The 13,063-nt window shown below is 37.5% G+C and overlaps 1 protein-coding gene and 1 non-coding gene across 18 annotated transcripts in view; both read right to left on the bottom strand.

Annotated features, from left to right (window-relative positions):
* Positions 1-13,063, bottom strand: part of CSNK1G1 (casein kinase 1 gamma 1) — a 168,265-nt gene that overhangs the window by 130,507 nt on the left and 24,695 nt on the right. The window lies entirely within an intron of this gene.
* On the bottom strand, positions 3,644-3,777 carry LOC132670645 (small nucleolar RNA SNORA61). The gene has a single exon (XR_009606866.1). It is a non-coding gene; the product is annotated as a small nucleolar RNA SNORA61 (small nucleolar RNA).

The raw sequence follows: 13,063 nt of genomic DNA, 5'->3' as shown, positions 1-13,063 counted from the left end.
TTATGTATATACCACATTTTGTATATTCATTTATCCGTCAACAGATGCTTGGTGTCCTTCCACCTTTGGGCTACAATGAATAACACTGTTATGAACATTAATGTACAAATACCTGTTTGCTGATTTCAGTTGTTTTAGATATGTATCTAGGAGTGGAACTGCTAGGTCATAAATATGATAGTCCTGGATTTAACTTTCAAGAAATCACCAAACTATTTTCCACAGCAGCTGTATGATTCTATATTCCCACCAGCAATATAGGTTTCCAATTCTCCACATCCTCAACACCTGTTATTTTTTTTTAATATAACAGTCATACTAACGGATAAAAATTGTATCTCGTTATAGTTTTGATTTGCATTTCCCTAAAGACTAACAATGTTGAGTATCTTTTCATCTGTTTATTTGTATATCTTCTTTGGAGAAATGCCTATTCAAGTTCTATGCGCATTTTTGAAATGGACTGTTTTTTGTTGTTGTTGAGTTTTAGGTATAAACTACATTATTAATCCCTTAGCAGACTTGCAAGACTTAGGACTTGCAAGTTTTTTTTTCCCACTTTGTAGTTCATCTTTCTACATTCTTAATAGTATCCATTGATGCACAAAGCTCTGAATTTTGATGAAGCCCAATTTATCTAGTTTTTCTTCTATTGCTTGTCCTATTGGTTATTTTATCTATAAAACTATTGCCAAACTATATGTCATGAAGACTTTCCCAAAAGTTTTTTTCTAAGAGTTTTAATAGTTTCAGCTGTCAAGTTTAGGTCTTTGATCCATTTTCAGTTAATTTTTGTGTACAGTGCAAAGTCTCCAACTTCATTCTTTTACATGTGGATCTCTGGTTTTCCCACCATCATTTGTTAAAAAGATGGTCCTTTCCCCATTGAATGGTCTCAGTATCCTTCTCAAAAACCAATTAACCACTGAGTCTCTCTCAAATAAATAAACTTAAAAAAAAATAAAAGCAGGATCACTAGGATCTATGTGCATATTGTTAATGGATTTGACTATACAATTGTGGGAACTGATTAAACATTCAGTAAGGCTCTGAGTCTGTTGCTAGAGCTTGCAGTTCACAGGCATGTAGTTGATAAGACAAGATGGAAAATTTGAAGCCATGAGCACAGGCTAGAACCAACAAAGACAGACTGGGATGCTATCAGTTGCCACCATTTTCAAGCTTGCTGACGTAGGAAAAGCTGCGGGAGAAGCTGGACATGTTTTTTTTTGTTTTGTTTTGTTTTTTAATATTTATTTACTTGGAGGCAGAGAGAGAGAGAGACCCCAAAGTTGGTTCTGATATTTGCTGATAGAGCAGAACCTGACATGGGGTCCAATCCCACAAACCATGAGATCATGACCTGAGCCGAAACCAGGAATCGGACACTCAACCACCTGAGCCACTCAAGTGCTCCAAAGCTGGCATTCTTTTTTTTTTATTTTTTTTTAAATTTTTTTTTTTCAACATTTTTTATTTTTATTTTTGGGACAGAGAGAGACACAGCATGAACGGGGGAGGGGCAGAGAGAGAGGGAGACACAGAATCGGAAACAGGCTCCAGGCTCCGAGCCATCAGCCCAGAGCCTGACGCGGGGCTCGAACTCACGGACCGCGAGATCGTGACCCGGCTGAAGTCGGACGCTTAACCGACTGCGCCACCCAGGCGCCCCTCCAAAGCTGGCATTCTTAACTCAAGGAGCTAAACATGCATTTGGCCCAGGAGAGAAGAAGGTGAGGGTAGACTTAAGGGAAGATGGAGTCATTGAAAGAATGAGCCACTTACACAAACCAACAAAGTGAGCTAGTAGGTAAGTGACAACACATATGAGCTATAATAAAAGCATTTATTGTAAGTGTAAAACCCAAAATGTTTGCTGCTTCATTTATACCCTCTAGATCTTGCATGAAATGTCTTTTGTAGCCCACCCTAACCCGAAACATATAGGGAAGAGAATTCTGGGAAATGTAGTTTATTCTAGCTAAGCTGATACATTACAAAAGCCATCACACAGGTTTAGAGATATGTATATACACTAAGTAAAATTTTCAGTATTTTACCATTACATTGATTTTCCAGTGCAAAAGAATCATGTGGGGAGCCAGCTAAAACACAGATTTATGAGCACTGCACAAGATTCTAATTAAATGGACCAAGAATTGGGGGCTAGAAATATTTTCTTTTATTTTTGTATTTTTAAAATATTTTTTATTTTTAAGTAATCTTGACACCCAATGTGAGGCCTGATCACAACCCTGAGATCAAGAGTCACATGTTCCACTGACTGAGCCAGCCAGGAGCCCCCTGAAATATGTGTTTTTATGAAGAATAGCAGGGATGCCTAGGGGGCTTAGTCGGTCAAGCATCCAACTTCAGTTCAGGTTATGGTCTCATGATTTCTGGGTTTGAGCCCCACATCGGATCCTGTGTTGATAGTGTGGAGCCTGCTTGGGATTCTCTCTCTTTGCCTCTCTTTCTGCCCCTCCTCCACTCACACTATCTCTCTCTTAAAAATAAGTAAACTTAAAAAATATTTAAAAAATAGAAAGAATAGCAAATGCATGGAATTATTTTACTATGCTTAGAGAAACATTGATAACAAATATCAGAATAATGGTTCTCAATCTTAGTTGCATATTTTAAAAAATTTAAGTGCCCTAGCCATCTTCATCTTATCAAATCAGGATATTAAGAGAGGTGTGGATCCTGGTTTTGTGTAGTTTTGTGTTTTACTAGTGCCTGCTGTGCAGCCACAACTGAAAACTACTGTTTTATAGCAACAAGTGGTTAAGAAAAAAAAACTCAAAGTAAAAAGGATAGGGTCCTAGTAAGTGTATTTAAGATTGGTCCTTATTTATTTACCATAGTGCTGTTTCACGAATTAGTGAAGATTGTACTTAATCAAAGTATCCTTATGCATAGTCACATTTGACTCTAAATGTAAACTAGATTATACTAACTGTAGCAGTTCATGGAGAATGGCATCTGTAGGCTCACCATACTCTGTCATTTAATCTCCTTCAATAATACCTCTGTGAATTACTAAAAATAGGTGGTTAGAGCCAGCAGTCTCACTAAATGAAACTTTGTCCTCTTCCAGCCTATTCTTTTATTTTTTTTTAATTTTTTTTTAACGTTTATTTATTTTTGAGACAGAGAGAGACAGAGCATGAACGGGGGAGGGTCAGAGAGAGGGAGACACAGAATCTGAAACAGGCTCCAGGCTCTGAGCTGTCAGCACAGAGCCCGACGCGGGGCTCGAACTCACGGACCGCAAGATCATGACCTGAGCTGAAGTCGGCCGCTTAACCGACTGAGCCACCCAGGCGCCCCAAGCCTATTCTTTTAAAACTAAGAAAATATGTCAAAATTTTTCTGACACAAAATGATCATCTGCTACTGATATTTCAGCTTTTCAGTATTCAGTCAAGTTTTATTTTTTTTAAAAATATTTACTTGTTTACGTTGAGGGAGAGAGAGAGAGAGGGGATCCCTAGGAGGCCCTGCGCTGTCCGCACAGAGCCCGACACAGGGCTTGATCCCACAAACAAGATTATAACCCTAGCTGAAATCAAGAGTCAGACACTTAACAGACTACACCACCCAGGCGCCCCTAAAATTTTATTTTTATTTATTTATTTTACCTTGTTTGAAACTAGCCCACAACCTATATACCAGACTATAAGCACTGGGAGGCCAGCTTCAGTGTTCTTTTTCCTCCCTCTATGATAACTAAGACCGGCATTCAGATCTAATGAGAAGTTCCAGCTTCAAGTTTGTAGGCTTAACCTTAATTAACAGGTCTGATTTTAATAGCAGTACAAGTGAAAAGGGGAAAATAAGGTTAGTTAGCCTGCCCAGAAATTTATAGATTCACACCTAAAATTTCAGATAATAATTTTCAGAATTGTATTCAACATTATAGGAAATTTCTTAGGCATATCCATATAAATTCTACAACTATTTTAAAAAATGAAATGAAGTATATTGACAGGAAACAAGTCCAAGATGTATTAATTTCTCCCCCCCCAAAAGTAAACTCTAAAACTTTAGATTTCTGTATTATCCCGTTTCTTTTTTATTTTTTTACTTTAAAAACTGTACATTTTAAACAATGTTATATGGCTAATTGGTGTTTTCTTAAATATTTATTTTGAGAGAGAGAGAGAGAGAGAGAGAGAGAGTGAGAGAGAGAGCGAGCACATATGCCAGAATGGGGAAGGGGCAGAGAGAGAGGGAGAGAATCCCAGAGTGCGACACGGGGCTCAATCTCATGAATTGTGAAATCATGACCTGAACTGAAATTGAGTCAGACACTTAACTGACTGAACCACCCAGGTGCCCCTGATCTTGCTTTTAGATTCAACTCTGATACAATGAATCAAGGAAGAACCACAGGCCTAGTTATTTTATCCTCATTCAATCCATTGCAAGCAGTTCATTTCTCATTTCACCATCTTTATTCCTGTATCTTTTTGTTCCAGCCAGACATGAAATAGCAGGAAGACAAAAGGAAGCTTTCCAAAGTCAGGTGACCTTCCTAAAGTGTATTTTAACCATGTATTTCTGAATATACAACACAGAATTTTAACACTGTGCTATATACATAGTGCTGGATACATTTCCATAATTGTTTCTTCCTACAAAACACAATCAAAATATGAATGGCAAAAGCCCATTTATTTATTAACAAGTATTAATTGACTGCTTTCTATGTACCAGGTATTAAGATATACACTGGCTAAAAACACAAAATACATAGCTTTCAACAGCTTTAAGAGGGGAGCCTGGGTGACTCAGTCAGCTGAGTGTCTGACTTTGGCTCAGGTCATGATCTCACAGTTCATGAGTTCCAGCCCTGTGTGGGGCTCTGTGCTGACAGATCAGAGCCTGGAGCCTACTCTGGATTCTTTATCTCCCTCTCTCTCTCTCTGCCCTTCCCCAACTCCTGCTCTATGTCTCTGTCTCTCTCTCTCAAAAATAAATAAACACTAAAAAAATTTTAATGGCTTTAAGAAATATGAAAGGGGTTCTTACAGATGTGCAAGAGATATTGGCAGTATAAGGAAGTATAGACAAGGAACACCTAACAATTTAGTGGGTAAAAATAGTTCTAAGAAGAATGAGATTTAAATTGTGTGTGTGTGGCGGGAGGAGTGGTGTAAGGGTTCCTGAAAAAAAAGTTTAAGAAGAGAGAGAAAAGGCAGCAGAGGAAAAAAAATACGTACAAAGGAATGGAGTCAACAGATTGTAGTCTCTAATACAGCTGTTCTCACAGCAGGGTCCCTAGGTGAGGAGCATCAACATCACTCAGGAATATGTTAAAAATGGAAATTTTGGGGTTGGGATGAGCACTGAGTGTTATACATAAGTGGACATATCACTAAATTCTACTCCTGAAACCAATACTACACTAGATGTTAACTAACTTGAATCTAAATTTAAGAAAAAGAAAAAGAAAGAGAAAGAAAGAAAGAAAAAAAGAAAGAAAGGAAGGAAGGAAGGAAGGAAGGAAGGAAGGAAGGAAGGAAGGAAGGAAGGAAGAAATGGAAATTTTGGGGCCCACCCCAGATCCATTACATCATAAACTCTGGAGGTGGGGCCCAGCAATCTGTGCTTTAACAAATCATCTGCGTGGCTCAGTTGGTTCCTCTAGGGGAGCCTGGGTGGCTCAATCAGTTAAACATCTGATTTCAGCTGGGATCATGACCCCACTCACCGTGAGTTTGAGCCTTGCACTGGGCTTTGCGCTGACAGTGTGGAGCCTGCTGGGGATTCTCCCTCTCTCCCTCTATGCCCCTTCCTCACTCGCGCACATGCTCTCTCTCTCTCAAAATAAATAAATAAACTTAAAAACCCCCCACAAATCCCCCAAATGACTCTGATATACACTAAACTCTCAGAACTACTGATCTAATCTGATCAAGGAACTGTAATTAATATTAAAGCAAAGAAAGCAGACAACTGTCAGAGGTCAAACTGCACAAGGCAGTGTATGTTAACATTAAGCCCTGAGAAGTTTGGGTCTCTCTTAATTAACACTGCCAGAAACAACTAGAAAAAAGACATTCTTTTCAAACTTTCATGGGATATTTATGAAAGTTACCTTTGTGCTATGGCCAAGAACGACTAAGATTTATCCAAATTTTGATGTTGCATTTTCATTATTATTGAATTTTAAGTGTTCTTTTTAAAAAAAAATTTTTAATGTTTTTTATTTTTGAGAGAGAGTGAGACAGAGCACGAGTGGGGAAGGGGCAAAGAGAGAGGGAGACACTGAATATGAAGCAGGCTCCAGGCTCTGTGACCACACAACCTGACGTGGGGCTCAAACTCATGAACTGTGAGATCATGACCTGAACTGAAGCTGGATGCTCAACTGAGCCACCCAGGCACCCCAAGTTTTAAATATTCTTAAAACTCCATCATAAATTCTTCTGTAATCCCAGTTATTTACAAGTATATATATATATATATATATATTTTCAGACATTTTTTTAAGGTTACTTTTTAAAAAACAGAGCCCCAATTTAGTTTGCATTGTCATCAGAGAAAGTGATCTGAATGTCATATATTCTTTGAAATTTGTTGAGATTTTCAGGGGCACTTTTTAAGGTTAAGTAATTATCTACTGCACTATCTGAAATTTTGGATTCCACACAGTAGCAATTCTATGGTACTGATTATTTAAAATTTGAATTCAGCGTGGGGCACCTGGCTGGTTCAGTCGGGTACCCTGCTCTTGATTTTGGCTTAGGTCATGATTTCATGGTTTGTGAGATCAAGTTCCGTGTCAAGCTCCACGTTGGATTCTACGCTCAGTGCTGAGCCTACTTGGGATTCTCTCTCCCTCTCTGCTCCTCCCCCACTTGCACACACTCTTTCAGAATAAACAAACATTTCAAAAAATTTTTTGAATACAATATTCTATATTCTCCCAGTAGTTCAAGCTTGTTTATTGTGTTGTTCAAGTCTTTTATCTCCTTAGTAACTTTTTTGGTTTTATTAAAATCTATTATGATGGGGTGGGGGGACACGCCTGGGTGGCTCCATCAGTTAAGTGTCTGACTTTGGTTCAGATCATGATCTCACGGCTCGTGAGTTTGAGTCCGTGTTAGGCTCTGTGCAACAAGCTCAGAGCCTGGAGCCTGCTCTGGATTTTGTGTCTCCATCTCTCTCTCTCCCTCAAAAGTAAACATTAAAAAAATTTTTTTTAATCTGTATTGGTGGTACATTTGTACATTTATCCTTGTAATTGTTATTTTTAGTTTATGTATGTTGAACATGTGCTATAGGGTACAAAGAAAGTTGTAATCCTAGTATCTTCTGGTAAATAAAGCCTTTATTATATAAAGTGGCAGAGACTGCTGGTGATCTGTACCAATAGTCAATCTCTCTTCTTTCCTCAGTAAATAAAATCCCATTTTGCTCTAGGCAGCAATATGCTTGCCTAAAATACATTTCATAATGGTCTTGGTAAGTGGAACTTCAATGAACCACATTTAGAGATGGCCTAATAGCTTGCATAGGCTCCACACCCATCCCTCATCCTTCCTCCTACATGGAGTCTCTGAGAGTTGGTGCCCAAAGCAGCCGTCTTACCATAAGGTTAGCCACAAAAGATGGCAGCACTGAAAACACTCAGCGAAGTATCCTGAGACTTTGATGATAAAAATGAAACCTCCATAATCAGCCCTAGAATGTAAATCTCTAGACTCTTTCAAGGGCAGGAGGAAGGGGTAATATACACCTACCTTCTTTAAGTCACTGTTAGTTTCTGCATCTAACTAGCAGCAAAAACCAATTCACATCTGAAACACGGATTCAGTTTAATAGTGCTCCTTTCCCTGAAGTAATTTTATTATATTAATGTAACTACCAATTTCTTTTGGTTCCTATTTTGCCAGGTATAACATTTGCATCCTTTTTATCTTCACCTCTCCTCTGTTGTAATATTTTAATCTCTTAAAAACCTTATGTTGTTGGGGCACCTGGGTGACTCAGTCAGTTAAGCATCTGACTCTTGATTTCTGCTCAGGTCATGACCTCACAGTTGAGGGGTTTGAGGCCCAAGTCGGGCTCCATGTTGATGGTACAGAGGCTGCTGGGTATTCTCTCTCCCTCTCTCAAAACAAACAAACAAACTTTAAAAATATTGCATATTTTTAAAAAACACACAAGTTCGTTTTAGCTTATGTTTTACATAGAGTCTGACAATCTTTGTCTTTTACCTAGAGCATTTGATCCATTTACATTCATTATGATTAGTGATCTATTTGGCCTTATTTTTACCATATCTTTGTCCCACTCTTGTTTCTTTCTCCTTTTTTTCCATATTATTTGAAATTCCCCTCTTCTATTCCACTTGCCTTCTAGTCAACTTTTACTCTTTCAGGGACTACTCTAGAAATTTTTAAATGCACATATAAAGTTTCAAGCTATATGTCTCTTACCCTTTTCTCATTTGTCTACACGTAGAATTTTGTTTAGATGTTGAATTCATTTTTTATTGCTGCTGTAACAAATTATCACAAACTTTGTGGCCAAAAAAAAAAAAAAAAAAAAAACCCACAGATTTTTTATCTCACAGTTTTGGAGGTCAGAAGTCCAAATTGGATCTCACCAGGCTAAACTCAAGTTGACAGGGCTGCATTCTTTGTGGAGGCTCCAAGGAAGAATCCATTGTCTTTTTCAACCTCTAGAAACCACCTGTATTCCTTGGCTCACAGCTCCTTCTTCCATTTTCAAAGCAAAGAATGTAGCATCTTCAAATTTCTCTGGCTCTCCTGCCTACTGTTTTTCCTTACAAGGACCCTTGTGATTACAATGGGCTCACCAGATAATCTAGGATAATCTCCCCATCTCAAAATCCTTAATTTAATCACATTTGCAGAGTTCCCCTGCCATTTAAGGTAATGTAGTCACAGGTTCTAGGGGTTAGGATATCTCCCTGCATAACATTCCTAATTACTTCTTCAAATCTGTCTTCTACTTCACCAATTCTCTTTTCAATCCAATAGGCTATTAAACCTGCCCTTGAAGTTATCACTTTAATTATTATATTTTTGTTTCTGGATTCTAATTATTTTGGATAATCCTTTGTCATAATTTCACTTCTCCCATTTGCTTTATCAGATACATTAAGCACATTTATTTCTGTATTTAGTATCCAGTAATGACAATACTTGAACTCTCTGTGGGTCTGATTTAGATATTTTGTTTTGCTCATGGTAACCTGTTTCCTCATGTGCTTTGTGTAAGACAACTCATATTCTCTGGAATATATCTTTGGTAATTCTTTGAAGACTCTGAGAGGTTATTCCTCCAGAAAGAATTTGGATTCATTTCTGTCTTTGCCAGGGCACAATACCAAGCCACAATCACTCGAAACAAGTCTCAGAGATTTTTTGAAGTCACAGAGGTAGTGGAGTCTCAAATCTCTATGAGGACATGTTTCTAATGATAAACATTCAGGGAAAACTTTTTTCACCCTCTGTTTATATTCAAGGCAAAGAAGGATAAGTTTCTGTCTCTCTTTGCTAGGGTGAGTTTTTTTCTGCTTCTCCCTTTCCTAGTGGGCATATAGCTTTTTGTGGATTCTCATTTTAGGAAGGTGGATCTCTGGCCTGACTTCCTGTAATGCATGGCTTCTATTGTCTCCTGAGTCCCATGTGTACCTCTTAAAAACTGAAAACACAAGTCATCTGGAACTAGTAGATGCCTTCAGCACAGCAGTCATCAGATGCTTCTAAACCTCTCTGAATTTGGGCTCTCTGTGTTTTGTTTTTTCATCTTACTTTTTGCTAGTTCAACCATGACTTTTTAAAGTTTTTAAGGGGGCGCCTGGATGGCTCAGTTGGTTAGGTGTCCGACTTCAGCTCAGGTCATGATCTCACCGTTCGTAGGTTTGAGCCCTGTGTCGGGCTCTGTGCTGATATCTTAGAGGCTGGAGCCTGCTTCAGATTCTGTGTCTCCCTTTCTCTCTGCCCCTCCCCCACTTGTGCTCTGTCTCTGTCTTTCAAAAATAAATAAAAACATCAAAAAAAAAAAGCTTAAAAAATAAATCTATCATTTTTAGGTGTTTAATAGTAGGAAGATTTTATTTGCTTTTAAAGATAGTATCCCTTGGGAAAAAAATAGTCTCCTTTATCATTGGAAATAAAGTAAATGTATACCTCTATTCTAAACTGATAATGTAAGATTATGTTACACCAGTGGTTCTGAAATTATAGCTTTCTTGTGTTATTTCATTTCCTTATTCTTTTTCACTCCTTCGAAGTTCCTTTCTAAGAGGTGTCCTTTATCAAATAATTATAAGGAAGTATTATTTCATAGTCTTTACCATCCATTTCTAAGACCCCTAAAACTTTCCCAGTATCTCTAACTTTTAAAACAGGGCTTTATAGGGGCACTCAGCTGGCTCATTCAGAAGAGCATGCAAGTCTTGATCTTGGGGTTGTGAGCTTGAGCCCCATGCTGGGTGTAGATATTACTTAAATAAAACTTAAAATTTTTTTTAAACATGGCTCTACAGATTATACATATGTATTTATGATATTACAAAATAATAAATATTAAGTATGGTACACTTACACACATAGTGCAAGTAAGAATGGGAAATAAAAATGATTTCTGTGCTAGAATTGTAAAATTCTCATTTTCTTTTCATTTTTAAGTATTTTCATTACATTACTTATGCAACAAAATGAATACTACCACCATTTTAAACTAACTAGCTCTCCTTTTCTATACTAGGTTGAAAAATTATTCATACAAATATGCTACTTAACTCAACCCTATGAGCCATTCTCTCATGTAACTGTTTTAGAATGTTAGTAAATTTCTATAGGCTGCCAAATGTAAGCAACAGTTACCATATAAAGTTTGTCAAGCTGCATTTTAATTTCAAAGCTATAGAAAGACAACTCACTCTCTGTGGCTGTCAGATCAGCCACAAGTGTATTGTATGGGCAAAACCAATGCAGCTCCAACATCACAATCTGCCAATCAGGCTGAAATCACAAACTGGTAAATGACTATGTCAATGCACCTCCTCTGTAAAGAAGAAGTTAGGATGGCTTCATAGCTCAAAGGTGGGGGAAAGCACCAGACTCACAAAAGGGTTCCATGGTAAACAATGGACAGAGAATCTAGGGAAACAGTAACCTTTGATAAGGCCTCAATTTCTTTATTGCTAAAACAACGATAACCACAGAAAAACAGCAAAACTGATCAGAAATCGGGGTGATTAGCTGGCTCAGTACAGCATACTACTTTGGGTCTTAGGATCTTGGCTTCAAGCCCCATGTTGGGCATAGAGCCTACTTTAAAAACACACACACACAAACTGATCAGAGAGGTGGGCCAATCCACCAAGAGGGCTCTTCCCCCTTCATTCTGTTCTTCCTGTCAACACGTTCAAAGCAGGTGGAGGTAAGTAGGTAAGGTAAGAAAAATAAGCAGACAAAAGACAACCATAACCTCTCCTCATATCCACACAGTGGGCCAAGAAGTTTCTCCTGTTCTTGTGCCTGCATACCAAACAACAAAATTCTGAAAAGGACTTGAATTTGTTATGGCTTGACAGTTTATATTTATTGCTACTGCAGAAAGACCCAGAAATTTCTCCTTTCTTTCCTGTGACTCCATACTGAATTCACAAGAATCCATTAAGAATTCTGAGACGTCTATCTGCAGTAAGAGTCTCTGACTGGGAAATAAACCCTCAGTTGAAAACCCAGTGAAAATACTAAAAGATAACGTTTGAGAGAAGCAGATGAGGAAATGCCTCCCCAACACCTCAAAGGAGAAAAAAGTGCTGCTAACTCTGTATTCAGTATCATTACACTAAAGTAAGGGAAATGCATATCAGTTTCACTTTGAAACAGTAAAAGCAACGATCAAGAAGAATGTTTCTTTAAAGCCAAGAAAAGCAAAATGGGAAAAGAAACAACTGGCAGGCTCACTATGAAGAAGCAAACAAAAACACCTAAAAATCCTTATTTTAACGTTTCTTTGGGAGCCATTAGTTCAACCCTTCTCTAGTAGCTTGCTCAGAACTCAAACATACACACGCCCACAGGATTCCCATGATTCTGGGCCAAATTCAATTATCAAGACAGTGTAGCGAAACAAAATTTTGTACATTTGGCTGCATCAAAGTCCATGTCTAAACCAATGTTTTATAATTCTAGAGCAGAATAAAATCCTGTTACTCCAAAGATAACTCAGTTTCACTTGTCCCCTTTTCCTTTTCTACCACCTGTTAATGATCATAAATCATTTTAATCAGTTACATAAAATCTTTAGTCTCAAAAAACTAAAGGACAGTATCTGATTATTCACAAAATTCCTAGGGTAAAAGTGAAATTTAAACAGAAAATGAAAAACTTCCTTTAATGAGTTATTACAAGATTAAAGTATTAACATATTAATCTTGAGATTTTATCTTCCCCACCTATCACTCACACACCTATCTAACCTTTCTACTCTTTCCCATAATTGGCAGACCTTATCCCACCTTCTAATCTATTCATGTCTCTATCAATCACAATTCTGTCTAATCAAGTACTTCATATATACATATATGTGTGTGTGTGTGTGTATGTCAAACTATGTGCACAGATATAATTATCTTTAAGTATAAGAATCCGTCATTAGTCTAATCATTAGGAAATTATGTCCTGAACACTAAGTTTATCCTTTTAAACCCGAAAAGTTTAGACTTACATACTTTATACTGAAATACGAGCTACTACAAAAGTAACTTAACCAAGGGTCCTAGACAATTCAAAAAGAAGTATGATATAAATACTGGAAAGGAAGAGAAAAAAAAGAGAAGAGATAATAATTTTAGAGCATACGCTCACACATGGACTCTTAGGCAGCCAAACCATGACATTATGCAAATTTAACCTTTTTGATGACTGAGAACAATCACTATATTCTTCTATGAAAAATTATGTCATCCAGCCCTAATGAAGTCTGTATGGCCAAATGGTGTTACTATACTAAATGGCCCCATGCTACTAAGTTTTGTGTTTTTTAAAAAAAATTTTAATGT

Source organism: Panthera onca, chromosome B3 (genome assembly GCF_046562875.1).
Source record: "Panthera onca isolate mPanOnc1 chromosome B3, mPanOnc1 haplotype 2, whole genome shotgun sequence".
Lineage (NCBI taxonomy): Eukaryota > Metazoa > Chordata > Mammalia > Carnivora > Felidae > Panthera > Panthera onca.
The sequence above is the reverse complement of the archived record's forward strand: the minus strand, read 5'-3'. Positions and strand labels throughout refer to the sequence as shown.